Here is a 17,803-nt window from a genome sequence, read left to right as displayed (position 1 = left end):
AGGTGTAGATGGAATAATCCCCTATGTATATTATATAACATAGTCGACCTCTGAGGCCATACTGGCTGAGTGAAGTGGAGAGGAGCGGTGTCTTATACAGCGAGCTGTAGAACGTATTTCACACTCTATTTCTGTGGTAGAGAGGAGTGGTGTCTTAGACAGCGAGCTATAGAACGTATGTTGGACTCTAAATCCTGTGGAATGTCGAGATAACTGACACTTAATGCCCCTCGATCACTTGATGGGTGTGTCTGAGTAGGACCAATTAAAGCAGTTAACATTCCTGGAGTGATGATCAAAACTACTCAGGCTATTAGCAGTATTAACCACTGATTGCCTGCAAAATGGAAACTGAACCACATTAGTTTAAAAAATATGAAAACAGTCCATGTTTCAATAACTCTGGAAATTATGATGGTCAATACCCGATGGTAAGTGTGCTGGTCATATAGACACCCATGGAATGTTGTCATTTAACCCTGTCACATCAGTTTTTAATTTGAAAATCCAACGTTGTTCTTTAACAAAAAGAAAACGTGAAACATCAGTGATGTGTGCAGGGATAAAAGGCTGGGCAAGGACCACCCACCTTAGATCATCCGCCTTGTGTTTTTTGGCTAGAAAGTGATTAGTTAGGCAGGTAGACTGTTTATTGCAATGTATTGTGCTCTTGTGTTCACTGATGCGTAGTTTAACTTTTCTGGTGGTGTGTCCGATGTATGACAGATTACAAGGGCACGTGATCATATAGATCAATTTCTCGGAGTTGCAATTGGTATGGTTGTTCAATCTCCATGGTCTCGCTGTTCCGATATCAATTGATAAGGTCTTCTGAGTCTGGGGACATACGGTGCATCCGCCGCAGGGGTAATGGCCCCGAACTGGAGAAGTGTTCCAGATGGTGTCGAGAGTAGCAGAGGTTTCTCTTCTCTGGGTCCTGGGCCTGGTGTGTACCAGACTGTCCCTGATACTTGGCCCTCTTTTATAGGCAAACAAAGGCCTAGGTATTTCTCCAGATGCTGTATTGAGGATCTTCCAGTGTTTCAGCACTGTTTTTTGAACCCCATTAAATAGGGTGCTGAAAGTGTGCACCATCGTCATCCGATCTGTAGGTGTCTTACTGCGTCGGTGTTCTATGAGTGCCTCTCGATTGTTATTGAACGCTCTCTTGTGCGCTCGGCGTACCAGATGATTTGGGTAGTGACGTTCTTTCAGGTGCACGGATAGCTCCTTAGCGTGTTGTTCATAGAGAGTGTTGGAGGAACAGTTTCTTCGCACCCTCAGAAATTGCCCTACAGGTAGGTTGTCACGAAGTGACTGCGGGTGAAAACTCCGGTATGATAGAAGTGAATTGCGTGCCATGGGCTTCTTATAGAGTTGACTGTGTAAGCCTCCCTCTCCAGGGAAGATTAGAAGATCTAGAAATGGCAACTGCTCTTTACTATATTCCATCGTGAAATTGAGGTATTGATTCCTCGAGTTCAACCAGGTATGGAAATCAGTGACCTCGATGCACGAACCTCTCCAGATGACGATGATGTCATCAATGTATCTGCGCCACAGCAACACCTGCCCAAAGAAAGGGTTGCTGTGGTTCAGAACATGGTCTTGCTCAAACTGGTGCATGTACAAATTAGCAAGACTTGGGGCAAAAACGCTCCCCATTGATGTTCCTGAGACTTGAAGGTAGAGGTCATCTTGATATTGAAAGTAATTTTCCATCATGGCCAATCTGGCACACTCCATGATAAAAGATACTGGTGTAATTGTATCTAGTTGTCTTGACTCTAACAAGCTCCTAATGATATCATGGGTAACCGCTTGCTCAAAAACAATAACCCTGGCAGGCACTTGGTGGTTGAGTGGCGTATATGTAGATTTTGGGTCTTAAACCTGTATTGCGTTTGCTGATTTTTTTCTCAAACCGATCGTGAGAGAGACACCTACGTACCTGCAAGACACCGGTGACGTTCTGCGACCCCTTGCAGAGACTGAGTTCAATTTCGAGACTGACCTCCTGGTGAGTTTCGACGTTGAGTCTCTCTATACATGCATCCCGCAACAAGAGACTCTGGATTGCATTAGGAGCTTGTTAGAGTCAAGACAACCAGATACAATTACACCAGTATCTTTTATCATGGAGTGTGCCAGATTGGCCATGATGGAAAATTACTTTCAATATCAAGATGACCTCTACCTTCAAGTCTCAGTAACATCAATGGGGAGCGTTTTTGCCCCAAGTGTTGCTAATTTGTACATGCACCAGTTTGAGCAAGACCATGTTCTGAACCACAGCAACCCTTTCTTTGGGCAGGTGTTGCTGTGGCGCAGATACATTGATGACATAATCGTCATCTAGAGAGGTTCGTGCATCGAGGTCACTGATTTCCAAACCTGGTTGAACTCCAGGAATCAATACCTCAATTTCACGATGGAATATAGTAAAGAGCAGTTGCCATTTCTAGATCTTCTAATCTTCCCTGGAGAGGGAGGCTTACACAGTCAACTCTATAAGAAGCCCATGGCACGCAATTCACTTCTATCATACCGGAGTTTTCACCCGCAGTCACTTTGTGACAACCTACCTGTAGGGCAATTTCTGAGGGTGCGAAGAAACTGTTCCTCCAACACTCTCTATGAACAACACGCTAAGGAGCTATCCGTGCACCTGAAAGAACATCACTACCCAAATCATCTGGTACGCCGAGCGCACAAGAGAGTGTTCAATAACAATCGAGAGGCACTCATAGAACACCGACGCAGTAAGACACCTACAGATCGGATGACGATGGTGCACACTTTCAGCACCCTATCCAATGGGGTTAAAAAAACAGTGCTGAAACACTGAAAGATCCTCAATACAGCATCTGGAGAAATACCTAGGCCTTTGTTTGCCTATAAAAGAGGGCCAAGTATCAGGGACAGTCTGGTACACACCAGGCCCAGGACCCAGAGAAGAGAAACCTCTGCTACTCTCGACACCATCTGGAACACTTCTCCAGTTCGGGGCCATTACCCCTGCGGCGGATGCACCGTATGTCCCCAGACTCAGAAGACCTTTTCAATTGATATTGGAACAGCGAGACCATGGAGATTGAACAACCATACCAATTGCAACTCCGAGAAATTGATCTATATGACGACGTGCCCTTGTAATCTGTCATACATCGGACACACCACCAGAAAAGTTAAACTACGCATCAGTGAACACAAGAGCACAATACGTTGCAATAAACAGTCTACCTGCCCAACTAATCACTTTCTAGCCAAAAAACACAAGGCGGATGATCTAAGGTGGGTGGTCCTTGACCAGCCTTTTATCCCTGCACACATCACTGTTGTTTCACGTTTTCTTTTTGTTAAAGAACAACGTTGGATTTTCAAATTAAAAACTGATGTGACAGGGTTAAATGACAACATTCAATGGGTGTCTATATGACCAGCACACTTACCATCGGGTATTACCCATCGTAATTTCCAGAGTTAATGAAACATGGACTATTTTCATATTTTTGAAACTAATGTGGTTCAGTTTCCATTTTGCAGGCAATCAGTGGTTAATACTGCTAATAGCCTGAGTAGTTTTGATCATCACTCCAGGAATGTTAACTGCTTTAATTGGTCCTACTCAGACACACCCATCAAGTGATCGAGGGGCATTAAGTGTCAGTTATCTCGACATTCCACAGGATATAGAGTCCAACATACGTTCTATAGCTCGCTGTCTAAGACACCACTCCTCTCTTCCACAAGATATAGAGTGTGAAATACGTTCTACAGCTCGCTGTATAAGACACCTCTCCTCTCCACTTCACTCAGCCAGTATGGCCTCAGAGGTCGACTATGTTATATAATATACATAGGGGATTATTCCATCTACACCTAGTTCACATCAAAACTCGGGACTGCATGACTGTCTTATGAGTAATGTCATTGCACTTGTCTCGTTTTTACAATCAATATACAATTTTCTGACAGAACAGAGGGCTGTTGGCCTTATACGAGTGAGGTTTCAATTGCTTGGTTCCCCGGGTGTTTCCTTAGTAATTACACATGTGTCAACCATTTGACCACGTGTTAATTGAGTTTTGTAGTACCCCAAGCTAATGCGAGCATGCATATACTAGCAGGTACTGTAGAGCCACAGCTCTATTGCGATGGGGAGTGTCTATAAACGGAGATGTGTCTTCAGCGCATGCTCTATACTAAGACTAGTAATAGTATTGGATGCGCATGCGCGCATATCCATTTGTTCTTTAACGGGACACACCTCCATTCACACTGGGAGCGTCTGAAACCGAGACGCTTTTTCAGCGCATGCTCCGGATTGAGACCACAATCATCGATGAGTGGTCCACCGGCGCGCACGCGCATTGGCTACAGCTTTCGGATCAAGATCGGCATGACGTGCACCAGCACACCAGCTGTGCCGAATTAACGTCATTTCCCACCAATGAACGTGGGAATTTAAACATGACTCTCGCCTCTTCTCGTTGCCTCCCCTTCGGCTCAGGACTACGCCGAGAGGTACCGACGGAGAGGTGAGTGTTCGCACTACATGGCTGCCTTGCACGCTTGTTTGTTTTGCTTTTGGGCCCCTAATAGTCGGGTTAGCTGGCGTTTATACATTTACACGCCGAGATATGGTTTTTCACCTTGAAATACTATCTGTTAATGCTACCCCTTATGCTATACTTAGGGACAACCCTGACGTTTACTGCAGGTACAAGCATGTTACCAGCATAGGCTGAAGCACTAAGAGAACTTAGATATTCGTTTCTCTCAGTTTCAGATAACTTCACACAACACCCCCAGTATGAATAATAAGACAAAGAGGAATCCCTGGAAAGGCAATTTACTCACTCATACTGAATATTTCTAAAGACTACTAGTAATCACTGGTCACAAACTAATTTATACCGTTCACAGACTTTTATTATTTGTTAAAAAACACACATGTAGATAAAAAACAATGTACATTACATAATAGATTTCTATTACTCATAAAAAAGACTAATTGGAGTGTACTGAATAAAAAGCAAGGTTAAAAATGAATCAACAGTGTATATAAATAAGACAGAGGAAAAACTAATACATTTACACAGTAATACAGATCCTTACTAATTTCATCACACGATATTTTTAAAACAAAAGATACTACATATACTGATGTACAGAAAGAGCAACAAAAATAGGCCACACATTGAAATTTATAGGATCACTATAAATTTCAATGTGTGGCCTATTTTTGTAAACGTATAGCTTATTAAAACATGTAACGCATTATACGAAGTGTGGATGTATGCCATGTAATAGAACAAAGTTGTTTCGATGAATAATTGAGAGAGCTACGGTATAGAAATAAGACAGTAAATAGACAAGGATAGTTAAGTTACTAGTAACTAACAATGCTCTTTCTGTACATTGAACAAATCCTTTTCTAATACACAGGAAGGATACATGATTTTAACCCCAATGAATTCAAATTTGTCCTGAGGAAGGTGTGCCAGTATCCAAGGGCAGCGACACCGAAACGCTTTGACGCTTCATTTTCTATAAGAATTCATGCCTTGTAAATCTCATGAATTAGGTTGACTACTAATGAGATCCGTTCCAATTACATTCAAAAGGCTTTTTTGAATCTTGAAATCAGTATCAGAATATAGGCGTTGTCTGATTTTTAGGAGTTTCTGTTTTTCTCTTGTTGATCAGTATATGTAGTATCTTTTGTTTTAAAAATATTGTGTGATGAAATTAGTAAGGATCTGTATTACTGTGTAAATGTATTAGTTTTTCCTCTGTCTTATTTGTATACACTGTTGATTCATTTTTAACCTTGCTTTTTATTCAGTACACTCCAATTAGTCTTTTTTATGAGTAATAGAAATCTATTATGTAATGTACATTGTTTTTTATCTACATGCGTGTTTTTTAACAAATAATAAAAGTCTGTGAACGGTATAAATTAGTTTGTGACCAGTGATTACTAGTAGTCTTTAGAAATATTCAGTATGAGTGAGTGAATTGCCTTTCCAGGGATTCCTCTTTGACTTTTAGTCTGCTGTACCCTGTTCCCTGGAACTTGTGGGGTCCTCTCTCTTCTTGTTGACTGAATAATAAGACAGCCATCTTGTTGACATCTCAACGACACCGTGCAGGATTGAGTTTTCTTAACTTCAACTCATCCTGATTGTCAGTAAAGAATTATCTTCTACTTAGCACTTGATGCTACACCTACCTTCTTCTCCATGGCAGAGTGATCACTGTGGGCAATTTACAACCAAGTTTCATGCACATTTGAACACACACCAATGGTTTAGGCACCTATCAGGTTTCTGAATGTGTCTTTTATATTTATTTTTTGTGCATAGAGCGGGGCCTCATTCTCCGAGCTGTTGCCGGGCGAGGTGAGGCTATATTCCCACACATAGTTGGGTAAGTCCATTTGTTTGTTTAATTTACTAACAGATTTTTTGTGGTTTACCCTCAAGGCAACCGTTATCATTGTAATGGCCGTCAGAGGTATGACTGGCTTAGCTGAGTCTTTTAGTTTCTCACTTTACTATACAATAGTTGTGTCCAGGGCTGATCGCCTCCTGGAATCTATCATGTACATTGATATAGCAACAAGTTGTTGTGTTTCTCGGTTCTTTTTTGCAGGGATTGCATCCTCTATTATCACACAGCTCAAGAGGATACAGTAGGATGGTCCAATTGACCATATTCACTGTTGATAGACTTGTTTTAGTCTTATAGTTCACTTTTTATGCACCACAGATCAGAGTGTATCTTTGCAGTAGCACTTATATAGTCGTGGCCCTGAAGAATGCCAGTGTACTTTCACCCAATGGCAGAAACATGTTGGCCTTATTGACCACCTAGCAAGGTAGACAGTGATTTTGTCACACTGTTTTCCACCCTTTTTAACATGACGTCCAGGTGAATACCAATAAAAGGATTTTTCTTTTGCCTTGACCGTCATTTTAACACCACCTACTTAATTTTCACTGCACTGCACTATATCAGCACCGCCAGTGGCGAGGACACTTTCATTCTCTGAACCTTAGCCGTGTGATATCTAGCCGATACATCTGGGCACGGATACACTGGCCTGGTTCTAGACGTCCTAAATGACGAGGCTCCGCCACGAGGGTGGGCTGATAGGACTTTACATCAGATCCTTAGTGTCTTTCGACCACTTGGGGGCTGGTTCAGGGCATGGTCAGTTTGTAGTTTTTTTAGTGAGAACCTAGAGGACTTAGCTTAACTCCAGACCTTCAAGTTTTTTATTGTTCTTCATATCCCAGCAACATCTACAGCCGCAGGAGGCACTCTCTCCGGCAGCACCCGCACCAACTCCACTACTCCCATCATGAGTACTGGTCCTGCCCGGAGGACCCCAGAGGGTGTCTGTCACCAGAGCTCTTCCTGCTGGCCATCATCCTTGAAGGGATCTCTGCCAGAGCTCAGTCGGGCTCCTCGCTGTCCTCCCAAGCTTCAGTGCCCATGTTCCAGACGGCAGTGCGTGCTCGCTGGCTGCCTTGCAGCTCTGTCACTACTCACAGGGCAAATATGAGTAGGGCGCTCCGGCTTACATACAACATTACAGGTGGTGGGCCTCGCTGAGCACCAGGCTGTGCAGGGAGCAACAGGGCAGAGTGAGAGCCAAACTCACTAGCCCCTCCAGCCCCTAGAAACAGCTCCCTTCACTTCAGTGAACCTTCACACCAGATCTCTTTGGACACATTTGTTGCTAGTTCCTTGTTCCATTTCCCAGAGCTGATTTGGGTTCCCCCTCCCCAGATGAGCATGTGACTCCTCCTCGAACCGATGATATCGGAGCCCCTCTACCTCCAGCTGCACGCGGCCTTCCCATCCCATTTGATGAACTCTGCTTGGAGTGCGGAGTTCCAAAATGCTGTGAACTCTGCCAGCGGAATTGAATTCACTACCCACCCCTTGCAATTGTTTCTGTCAGCAGAATATTTTCCCTTTCAGAAACATAGAAGGAATCCCTGAAACAATACCTGAAAGACAACTTACAGAATGGATTGATTACCTGCTCGTCACCCCCGGAATGAGCATCTATGTTTTTTGTTCCTAAGAAGTCGAACTAATTAAGACCCTCCATAGATTTCAGAGGCCTAAACAAAATCACCATCAAGGATAGAGACCCTTTACCCTTGATCAAGGATATATTTTTGATTTGGTCAGGGGTGCTGGAATTTTTAAAAAGCTAGACCTCCGTGGGGCTTATCATCTTTAACAAATCAAGGAGGCAGATGAGCGGAAGACAGCCTTTAGATTCCCCCAAGGTCATTATGAGTATCAGGTTATTTATTTATTTATTTATGGAATTTTTAGTGCGCAACTAATACCCTAACACTTTATTAATCATGTACTTTTTGACATGCTCAAGCAATTTGTAGTAATACACCAAATAACATCCTGATATTTTCCAAAGAAGTCTATCACATCATGGGCATGTCTCTGAAGTTTTAACAAGATCAAGACAAAAGCTGTTATTCTGTAAACTGGAGGAAGGCAAACTTGACTGATCTAAAAGAGAATATTTAGGTTTCCACAAGACAGGACTATAGTTGTATCTAAATAAAGCCTCAGCAACTCTGAATTGGCCATCTCCAATGAATTTTGTAATCAACAGGTAGGGAGGCAGATTTCTGGTCCATTCAGTTCCCCAGTCTCAATATACCAATTAATCATGAAGGAGAATGCAACTACTTTACCGTGGGTTAGATTGAATCACCCTCATAAACGCTGTGTAGATCTTTTTTCCGCCCCACACTCGCGTTACGGCATTATCATTGGGTGTCCAAGTACGTGCTATATGCCTGCCTCATCCAGAGGCAACCTCTGGTTTCGGTAGTAGTGTCGAGAGATAGAAGGGCACCCCAAAAAAAAGGGAATGGAGAGGTGAAGGAAAATGAATCTGAAAAACAGAACTTCACTACCAGTGAACTTTAATATAAAAAAGGTGAGGTTTTGTTGTTAAAATTTGTAGGTATAATTCGAGATCGAGTTATTGGATCTCTTTATACCACATCGTTGACAAGGTCGACATGTTTCTGCTCCATTCCGCCCTCCGGGTCTACGGAGCATTCGTCAGGACAAACAAGACATAGAACAGATTAGTTACTTACACAACTTGTGAAGTAATTCAAAAAGTGTTGGTTTCAACACTTGGTTTCTAGCTTGTTCAGGTTTCCTGGAGTGGAAGCAAAAGAAACACAACGTACATATTGGGGGTGCAGATTTAGCACTGTATCAACTCTCAAATTTGAGATATTTTTAAACGTGCCAGTATTATGCACCACACTCCAATGAATGTCAAGGAGACCCAATGCTTTTTAGGCTTTGCTAATTTTTACAGTAAAATTCATTGAAGACTTTGCCCACACCAATAACTCTATGACAGCTTTTGTTGAGATGAACGAGCCAAAGAGGCCTCTGCCAAGCTAAGTCTTCACTCAAGCTCTCATTCAGCGCCATCCAACTAAAACAACAACATTTATTGTAGAGACAGGTGCACCTGACTCTGCCATCGGAGCTGTACTCTTTCAGCTACAAGAAGATGATAGATACGAACACCAGACTTTTCATTAATCCAATTTACTGTTTGATTTTGAACCAAATGACTCTGTCTTGAAGTAGGAACTATAGGCCATGGAGAAGGGCTGTTCAGAATGGAGACCTTTTTGATGGGAGCTTGTGAACTTTTTGAAATTTAAACAAATCATTGAAATCTCCAGTGATTTCGAAATTGACATTGCAAGAATAGTCATCGAGCATGTTGGGCCTACATCTTCAATTAATATGATTATTAAATCACTCATATTCTGGGCACAAAAAATACACTTGCAGATGACATGTCTTAAACACATCCTGAGTCTACTGCTACCTTGGGTCAAAATATTTTTTAAACCACAATGAATAATTTGAACTACCCAGTCATTTCTTAACACCTTGGCTGCTAATGGTTTTCCCCTCCTGTGCTGATCCTCATCGAACCCCATTGTTCATGACGAGCTCAGCTCGTCATAAGCACAGCTCCACTGTGCCTCATGACGAGCTGACTACGTCATGAGCATGGAAGGGATTAAAAAGTACAAGCAGCCTACTTCACACTTACAAAACAATTCTGGAAACACACTTCAAAGTCTCCTCTATTAGGTAGGCGAGATACTATATAAAGGAAAGTATTTATTTGTACCTACCAAAGCCTTCAGGGTCAAGGTTTCTAAAATATGTGATGATTCACCTGACGTAGAAATCAGCAGTGATAAGGCTACATTAGAACTGATACAACATTCCATTTGATGGCCCTCAGTTCAGAAAAACACTGAGCTTTATTTCAACTGTTGCCCCACTTGTGCTCAACACAAAACATATCATTCCCAGCCTGCTGGGCTCCTTCATCATCTCAACTGACCTTATTGTAGTTCTACCTCTAGCTAATGGAAATCAAGTAATTATGGTAACTATTGATTCCTACTCCAAAATGGCAAATTTCACTGCCTTAAAGAAGTTCCCCTGTGCTTGCGACACGGCACACATATTATTGCTGGACATTTTTCAGTTACATGGGCTTCTCCAGGTTATTGTTTTTGATCAAGGTCCACAATTCATTTCCCGTTTCTGGAAGTCATTGAGTAAATCCCTCAAAATGGAAGTAGCCAATCATCTGACTTTCAGTCCAAGAACAATAACCAGACTGAATGTGTCAATAAGGGTTTAGAGCAGGGGTCTTCAATCTGTGGGGCGCAACCTCGGGGGCGAGGAGTTGTGGAAAGGGAGTTGCGCCTTCCTGTCGCACTTCTGCCTGGAACTGCCTCAATCTGGGATCCAAAAGGGTTACTCTTCGTTTTGGATTACGAACAGTGCATCTCAAGGAGCTCTCTGATTGGAGACATTGACAACTGTCGTCCAATCAAAGAAACTGCAGGATGTCACCAGGAAATGCCGGGAACTGGGGCAATAAATACGCAACTGTGGAGGGTGGAAGGCTCTGGAGTGCTTCAATATTTATTTGTTCCTGCTGCCTTGCATTCCTTCTCCCTTTCCTGGACTTCCTCGTTGCTGCTGCTGGAGTGTTGTTCCAGCTGGTGTCCTCTTTGGGCTTCTTTCTCGTGGCTGCCTCTGCAATCTGATCTTCCAGCTGTTTCCTGGTTTCCAAAGTTACCGAAGCATTGCAAAACTTATGTGTAAGCTGCCTCTTCCCCCGGATTCCTTTGCATCCACCCTAGCTTTTTTTTAACCCCTAAGAGACACACACACACACACATATACACACACACACACACACATGAAGGATGTGCATTTCCTTAAGGATTCAAAGAGTTACAAATGTATAAATATTTTTGAAAGGTGGGTTGGGGTTTATTTTTTGGAGAATATTTGGGCAAATGCAGAGAGTTAAAAACTATTTGCCAGGGGTGAGATAAAAGGTGAAAAGTATCGCAAAAAAAGTTTGCCTTCACTATTGTTTTTAGACTACCATGTTTTGTTGAGCTAAATTGAAACTCAACATTCATTTTATTTATTTATTTATTTATTTATAGAGTGCCAGAATCAACTCCCAGAGGAGTATCTCTGCGCTTCAGACGGGCATCATAGATAATTACAAGTGCAGTAGAGGTCAGAAACAGAAAAGGGTTGTTTTAAGCAGTTTCCTACAGCAAAGATGATTAGAATATTGCCTTAAATGTTGAGAAAGCTCATCCCAATACTGTGGGCAAAAGCAGGAGAGGGCTTTTCCTCCTAGTCTTGCTCTCCTAGCTCGGAAGACCTCCAGCAGATGTCTGGAGCTGGAGCAGAGAGACCTTGAGAGTCAATAGGGAGTACATTTTTCTGAAAGATAAATAGGGCCAAGGTTAAGGAGTGTCTTATGGATGGCACAGCAGATTTTTAATTTTATTCGTTGGCGTATGGGGAGCCAATGAAGTTGCAGAAGAAGGGGACGAGAGACTGTACTTGAAGGCAAGTTCAGAACCAGTCGTACCGTCATGTCCTGGACCACCTGAAGTCTGCTGATCGAGGTCTCATTAGCAGAGATCAGTAGACCGTTACAGTAGTCCAGACGGCTTAATATGAGAGCCTGAGTCAGAGTCTTCCAAGTAGAGTCCTGAAGGGAAGGAAGGACTCGACGCAGTAGTATGGAAGCAGGTACCCACTGCCTGAGCTATGTGCTCCTTAAAAGTAAGGACTTGGTCCAGATGGAAGCCTAAGTTCTTAACAAAAACTTTAGGAGCAGGTGGGGCACCAAAGTTGGTGAGCCACCACTCCGGCGACCACAATAGGGGATCCTCTCCAAAGAGCAAGACCTCCGTTTTCCCGACGTTACATTGGAGTATATTGCTTTTCATCCAGTGTGAGATAGCTCTCATTCCAGAAGAGAAGGTCGTCTGTACAGAGGGAGTAAATTTGTTGAACGGGAAAAGCAGCTGTGTGTCATCAGCATATGATATTGGAATAAACCCATGGGTCCTTAGGACATTGGCCAAGGGCGCAACATAGATATTAAACAGGGTGGGGCTTAGACATGAGCCCTGAGGTACTCCCTTGGATAGTTCCATGGGTGCCAAACAAAATGGTCCCAAGTTGACAGTCTGGGATCGGCCTGATAAAAAACTCGACATCCACTGAAAAGCGGAGTCTTTTAGTCCAATCTCCTTCATTCTCCTGAGCAATATTTGATGAGAGACAGTGTCGAATGAGGTCAATAGATCCAATATCACCAGAATCGTAGAGTGGCCCTTGTCTAGAGTAATTCTGATGTTATCGGTGACCAATAGCAGCGCTGATTTGGTGCTTTGTTTGGGCCTAAAGCCTGACTGGGAGGGATCTAAACAGCCAGAGAGTTCGACATGGTTTGAAAGATGTTTATTGACATGACTCTCACGTATCTTGTTCAAGAAAGGTAGGAGCGGGCGTGGCTAGCAGCCGATGATGGCGGCAGCAACCTAGAGAGGCTCCCGTAGCAAGGCGGCTTCCCGCAACAATCCGCATTCCTATCCGTTCACTAATCGTCCCAGAAGGGGTGTCCCGGGTGCGGCGACCGAACGGCAACTGCAGGAGAAAATTGGGAGCTCTCAGACCCCGGAAACAGGACAAAAAATCAACTTAGTCCTTCACTGGCGAGGGGCCTAGTGACACGAGTGCAGCCGCGGTGTCGAGTCAAGCCCTTGGCCGGGCGGAAGTAGACCCTCCTCGGCACGATCGACAGGAAGTGCCCGCTGACGACAGAGCTTGGCATCTGCGAATCCCCGAACCGGCGGTTCCCCTTCGAACACTTGATCTTCTGCGTTACCTATCCAGTGGCGCTGCGGAGCAGTACCCTACAACGGCACCCGGCCGAGACCTGTAACTTACTGCGCCATAACCGCCATCTCGCTCTGGCCTGTCGCAGCTGACTCGGGTCCGCCGCTGCCGGAGACACTACAACATCGACGGCGACCACTGGCCTGTTCCCGAACTGAACCTCTTGAACGGACGCCTCGGCACGATTGGCTCCGGATGATCTGCTCACCTCACTACAGAAAGTGTCTCGCCGTAGAGCCAAGATGGCGGGGAAGGGGCCACGGCAAACCGCCGCTCAGGCGAAACTCGGCAAATTCGCCTACGACAACCAGGCACCTACTCAGCCTGAGCAGCGCAAGTCCATCGGCAAGGGCGCGGACAATGAAGGGACAAAAAAGGATACCCTGGATGATGTCCTACGTGCTCTGGAACAAGTTCAGGCAACAGTGGGCTCGACTGCTACCGAGGTGACCCTCATACGAGCCGACCTCCAGAAGATGGGTGAAAGAGTGAAACAAGTGGAGGTAGTGGCTAAATCACTCATAGAGGATGTCTCTGACCTACAGGTGGCTATGGAAAAACTGCAAGCAGACAATAAACTCTTGAAAAGCAAGTTGGATGATCATGAGGGGCGCTCCAGTTGCAACAACGTCCGCATTTTGGGGGTCCCGGAATCGGAGACGAAAGGGGCCATGGACCTGTATGTAGAAGACCTAATAAAGACCCAACTGGCCCCGAAGGGGCTCTCCAACTTCTTTACAGTGGAGCGTGCTCATCGAGTGCCCGGCGGGACACCCACGCCGGGGGCTGCCCCGCGCCCCATCCTGGCAAGACTTTTCAATTTTAGGGATCGAGACACTATTCTCCAAGCAGCCAGGGTGGCACCACCTATTCATATTCTGAACTCTCGTATATCCTTCTTCCCGGATTACACAGCGGAGGTCACCCGCAGGAGGAGAACTTTCTTGGAGGTGAAGAAAACGCTTCGCGAACAGGAATTGCCGTATTCCATGTTGTTCCCGGCCCGACTGAGAGTGGTGGCCAACAAGAAGGTCTGGTTTTTTGACTCTCCGGAGACAGCGAGAGACTGGCTGGAAGGATGGCGCACGGTGGACCGCACATCTAATCGTCGACGCAACAAGCCTGAAGACGACAGCCGACCGGGCTCACAGTCTTCAGCTAGGGGAAGTGCAAGCGGGTCGCCATCACAGGAACGATCTGGGGCCGCTGGGGGCGAATTAAACTCGCACGTGATGGACTGGTTGGACCCTGGCTTTCTCCCATAAAGATGGATGTTCTCGTCGTTCATGGACGCTGGCCTGGACATCCCGAGGGCGGCAGAGGGACCGCCTGCTTTGGGGGACACTCTCCCCTGACGCGCAAGTACTCTGTTTTTGGAATGGGATAAGCGCTCTGCTGAGTTGGGGTGGCGGGCAGTTGCAGGTCCGTTTAGCAGGGAGGCAGGGTGGGAAGGGGTGGGGGGGGTTGGTTCTTTTTCATGGGAAATTCACAAAGTCGATCTCGAACTGTACAATGCGCTTTGACTGTTATTGTACTATTGCAAGTGCGATTGATTCTTTATAGACAAAATGTGTGTTTGATCGATACTGATGACTGTTGAACAGCTCAATGCCGTGAGGGTGGATGAGACGCAGACGAGCGGCTCCACTCTCCGGCTTCTTGCTTGGAATGTGCGAGGCCTGGGTGATAAGGTAAAACGCGGCCTTGTTTTATCCGAGGTAAAACGCTATAAACCAGACTTAATACTCATGCAGGAGACCCACTTGGTGGGTGGAGCTACCAAGGCCTTGGACAGGAGGGGGTATAGAATGCTGGTTCATTCCGAATTCTCTACTGGTTCACGGGGCACGGGCATACTGGTCAAAAAATCCTCCCACTTCATTACCCTTAGTACTAGAACCGACACTCAGGGGTGCTTTGCGGCGGTGGCAGGGCAGTGGGACGGTCGTCCATTAACAGTGGTTTCAGTATACATCCCACCTTCCCTACACTCGGTGATGCTTCCCGCCCTGGGAGACTTCTTGCTGTCCCTCCCGGAGGGGGACATGCTCATAGGTGGGGACTTCAATGCGGCTGCAGACCCGCAGCTCGACAAGTTTCCGGCGACCGCCCTGCCGGGGGGCCCCTCCCGGTTTCGGCGATTCATGGAGGCACTGGGGCTGGTGGATGTTTGGCGCCACGTTCACCCGATGGTCCGGCAGTACACGTTCCACTCCACAGTTCACAACAGTCTATCCCGCATTGATTACTTCTTGGCTTTAGGGGATGGGCTACAGCGCGTAGATGAGGTAAATATACACCCTCGAGGCATTTCCGACCACTCTCCACTGACTCTCTCCGTTACCTCACGGACACGGTCCCGTCGTCGCATATACCCCATTCATGCCTCCTACCTTAAAGTCCCGAAGATCAGGAAGGCCCTTCAAAAGACCACAGAGCACTACTTCACAGAAAATGAGCCAACTGCGGCCTCTGCTGAGATTCTCTGGGAGGCCTATAAAACAGTGTTACGGGGACAAGCGATAAGCTCTATAGCGACGCATAGAAAGGAACAGACAGCTGATCACTCTGCCCTTGAGCTCCGACTGCGCGAAGCCACTAATGCCCACGAAGCCGACCCCACGGACGATACGGCACACACCCTCACACTTCACCAGCAACTGTACGCAGACCATGCACGCCTCACGACACAGGGACATATCACCGACACACAGAACCGGGTATACGATGTGGGGGACAAGGCAGGGAAGATGCTGGCCTGGCTTGATAGAAGAGGGGGTAGCTCCAGGGGGATTCAGCAGATGAAGGATGGCGATGGCAGGATGCTAACCGACCCCGAGCGAGTGGTGGAGGCGTTGGCGTCCCACTTCGAAAAAGTGTATACCCCCGAACGAGAAGTAACCATGATTGCGGCCCAATGTGCATTAAGCAGTATAGACATCCCCTCGCTGCAGCCGGAGGCCGTAGCCGATCTGGAGGCGCCGTTTACCACCGATGAACTTCGGATAGCCATTGGGGCCCTCCGAACCGGCAAGACACTTGGGCAGAATGGCATTCCGGTTGAATGGTTCCAGGCACGCTCTGACTCTCTTTGCCCGCATTTACTTAAAATGTATGTGGAATGTCGCGAAAAAGGGGTGCTCCCGCTGGATCAACGGACGGCCACAATTGTGGCTATCCCTAAGCCCGGTAAACCTTCAGAGGAGTGCTCATCCTACCGCCCTATCTCTCTGCAAAATGCGGAAAGTAAAATCTTAGCAAAACTCCTGGCCAACCGCCTAATGCCACACCTGTCCGGCCTTATCCACCCGGACCAGTCAGGATTCATGCCCCACAGAAACACCGCGCTCAATCTTAGAAGGGTACACGGGGTGCTGGCGAGGGCGGATTGCATTGGCGATAGTGCAGCTATACTGGCTCTGGACGCAAAGATGGCTTTTGACATGGTGGAGTGGGCATATCTCTTTGAAGTCCTCATACACATGGGATTTGGCCCAAACTTCATCTCGTGGAGAAAGTTACTTTACACAGCGCCAGTGGCCCACGTGGTGGCGAACGGCCACATATCACGCACGTTTCCGCTTGGCCGTGGCACCCGGAAGGGCTGCCCTCTCTCCCCCTTGCTCTTTGCACTCTCCCTAGAACCCCTGGCTATTCGCATCAGAACTACCCCCTACTCAAGGGGATTCAATGGAGGGAGGGATGGGAGGACCGCATATCTCTCTATGCGGACAACATGCTGGTGTACCTAACGGACCCCAAGCATGGCGTACCAGCTCTTTTGCATCTCTGTAACGACCACGGCGAAGTTTCAGGCTACACCATCAACTGGAACAAGTCGGAGTTGTATGTGCTGGCAGGAGACCCCCCAACACTTGGGCCGGACTGCCCTTTACGGCTGGCCGGTTCCTCATTCAAATATTTAGGCATTCACATCACGAGAGACCCTTCCGAATACAAGAGGCTTAACCTCTTACCACCACTGGATCGTCTCAAACAAGACGCAGGCTTCTGGGCGGGGTTGCCGTTAACGATGCTGGGGAGAGCTTCTTTGTTTAAATTGAAGTCCCTACCCCGTTTCCTGTACATCCTGGATAACACTCCATTCCCAATAGCAGCGGGATACTTCAGGAAGGTTGCAGCGGTAGTCTCCGGATTGTTATGGGGCAATCGCCCTGCGCGTATAGCCCAAGCCAAACTCTACAGAAGCTGGTACGAGGGTGGCATTGCACTCCCGAACTTGCACCTATATTATTGGGCAGGACAACTCAGGCCCATTAACCAGTGGCTACATGCACCACAATCCGAACCGGCATTCCAGGTAGACAGGGCTCAGTTGGGCGCCAACAACATACTAGCCCCACTTTATGATCGGAGGAAACTGAGAACGCTTATGGGCCCCACTAGGCTCACCGTAGCCACTTGGCATGCAGCCACCGCTGCACTGGGATGGAAAGGCACGCTC

Source organism: Lissotriton vulgaris, chromosome 3_1 (assembly GCF_964263255.1).
Source record: "Lissotriton vulgaris chromosome 3_1, aLisVul1.2, whole genome shotgun sequence".
NCBI classification, from domain to species: domain Eukaryota; kingdom Metazoa; phylum Chordata; class Amphibia; order Caudata; family Salamandridae; genus Lissotriton; species Lissotriton vulgaris.
Note: the sequence above shows the minus strand (reverse complement) of the source record.